This window comes from Hibiscus syriacus, unplaced genomic scaffold (assembly GCF_006381635.1).
Source record: "Hibiscus syriacus cultivar Baekdansim isolate YM2019G1 unplaced genomic scaffold, ASM638163v2 tig00112285_pilon, whole genome shotgun sequence".
Classification (NCBI taxonomy): domain Eukaryota; kingdom Viridiplantae; phylum Streptophyta; class Magnoliopsida; order Malvales; family Malvaceae; genus Hibiscus; species Hibiscus syriacus.
The window spans coordinates 1,283,404-1,285,989 of NW_024063293.1; the positions used below are offsets into that span (position 1 = coordinate 1,283,404).

A 2,586-nucleotide genomic window follows, 5' to 3' on the forward strand; every position below is an offset into this window, starting at 1 on the left:
AAGAAATTCGAGTTGCAAATTTCAAAACTGAGTTGCGAATTTGGGAAATTCGCGTTGCTAATTTAGAAACTGTGTTGCGAAATTAGAGTTCGTGTTGCGAATTCGAAATTGCGTTGCGAATTTAAAATCACATTGCGAATTTAAAATCACATTGCGAATTTGTTGGTTATTTTCGTAAATCCAAAAAAATTAATTAAAATCATATATTATAAGGCATTTTCGGTCATTAAAATTATTTTATCTTATAAATATCCCTTCCCCGACTCTTACTCGTGAGAAGTTAGAACATCAGAAAATGAGTTACTCCACGTTAGCCGTTGTAGGATCCTTCAACTTACCCGTCAACTTCAGCCGCAAATCCAAACCCAATACTCTGCGACTCCGCCCTACGCCGAAAAGAACTCATTTCTCTCTTAAAAAACTGCAAAAACGCCAACCAAATCCTCCCGATACATGCCAAAATCATTAGAACCGGCCATGACCAAGACCCTTTCATCCTCTTCCAGCTTCTATGCCTCAGCTCCACTCTATGCTCCATCAATTATGCCTACACCATTTTTCAACAGGTCATTAACCCATATGTCTTCCTCTAGACTGCTCTCATTCATGGCTTTGTTTTGGATGGTTCCTATTTTGATGGGATTCGCCTTTATTATCAAATGATTGATCGGTTCATTGTGCCGGATAAGTACGTTATCACCTCCGTTTTGAAAGCTTGCGGGCCTTGTTTTGCTTTGAGGGAAGGAAAAGAGGTCCATTGCCAAGCTTTGAAACTTGAGCTAAGCTCGAATAGATCGATAACCATGAAGCCTATGGAAATCTATGGCAAGTGTGGGGAATTTGATAGTGCGAGGAAAGTGTTTGATAAAATGACGGAAAGAGATGTTGTTGCCTCAACGATCATGATAAACTGTTTTCTCGACCATGGATTGGTTAAGAAGGCGGTTCAGGTTTTTGATCGGGTAAGGGTTAAGGATACTGTTCACTGGACCGCGATGATTGATGGGTTGGTTAGGAATGGGGAGATGAACATGGCTATGGAGATGTTTAGGGAAATGCAAAAGGACAATGTGAGGCATAACGAAGTTACTACTATTGTTTGTGTTTTTTCCGCGTGCTCACAATTGGGAGCGTTAGAGCTTGGAAGATGGGTTCATTCGTACATTGGAAGGATAGAGCTTAATCATTTCGTAGGGGGTGCACTGATCAATATGTATTCGAGGTGTGGTGATATTGATGAGGCTGAACGAGTTTTTGCAACGATGAAAGAGAGAAATTTGATAACATACAATCTAATGATTTCAGGGCTTGCCATGCATGGAAAGAGTATTGAAGCTGTTGAGATTTTTCTAGGAATGATTAAGCAAGGGATTTTGTTTTGCCGACTAGTGTTACCTTTGTTGCTGTTTTAAATGCTTGTAGTCATGGAGGCTTGGTGGATTTGGGATTTGAGATGTTCCAATCCATGAGTAAAGATTATGGTATTCCGCCACAGATAGAGCACTATGGATGTATCGTTGATCTTCTTGGTCGTGCATGTCATCTATAAGAGGCATATAATATCATTCAGAATATGGAAATAGCACCTGATCATGTCATGTTGGGGGCCTTGTTGAGTGCTTGTAAAATTCACGGAAACCTTGAATTTGGAGGAACAAGTTGCAAGAATTTCAATGAATCATGGGGCTGTAGATTCTGCCACATACGTTCTGCTATCAAATGTCTATGCTTCATCAGGAAAATGGAAAGAAGCAGCTCAAATCAGGAAAAAGATGAAGGTGGAATCCTAAAAGAACCAGGTTGCAGTTCCATCGAAGTAAATAATGAGATACACGAATTTCTTCTTGGGGACCTAAGGCACCCTCAAAAAGGAAAAATATATAAGAAGTTAGAGGAGTTGAACCAAGTATTAAAAGAAGCAGGACATACTCCAGGAACAGATGTTGTTTTGCATGATATTGAAGACTGGGAGAAAGAGCAGGCTTTAACAATACACAGCGAGAGGCTTGCAATATGCTATGGTCTAATCTCTACTAAATCGTGTACCACAATAAGGGTTGTGAAGAATTTGAGGGTTTGTGATGATTGCCACTCAATGATCAAGCTCATTGCTAAGATTACTGGAAGAAAAATTGTGGTGAGGGATCGCAAAAGATTCCACCACTTTGAGAACGGGAAATGCTCTTGCGGAGATTACTAGTGATTAAAAATGGGGGGAAAAAGAAAAGAATCTTTTACATAGAGGTCTACGAGCAACTCTATTGCAGTAAAAAAGAAGACCCCGGCATGAAGGTTGAGTAAAGCTACAGTCTAGCCACCATTGTTTGTAACATTCATGTCTCGACTAAATGGCAAAACTTTCGTTGTTATTCCTCTAGTAACTCTTTTGAACAGTGTAAGCCTAATCATGTATACAAGTAATCTGTAAATAAGGCTTATGTTGAAAGTTCTGTTGGAAAGGATGTTTGCTTAGGGTGAAAGTGGAGTAATGCTTGACTTCTACAATGGAAAACGGTCAAAAAATCAAGTAGATGACAATTTCAAATCTCATAATGGTATCAGATATGAATCTGAGGAGTCTGGTTC

The 2,586-nt window shown here is 39.5% G+C and overlaps 1 pseudogene; it reads left to right on the forward strand.

Moving 5' to 3' along the window:
* Positions 1-295: 295 nt before the first annotated feature.
* On the forward strand, positions 296-2,371 carry LOC120177194 (annotated as a pseudogene).
* Positions 2,372-2,586: the final 215 nt, after the last annotated feature.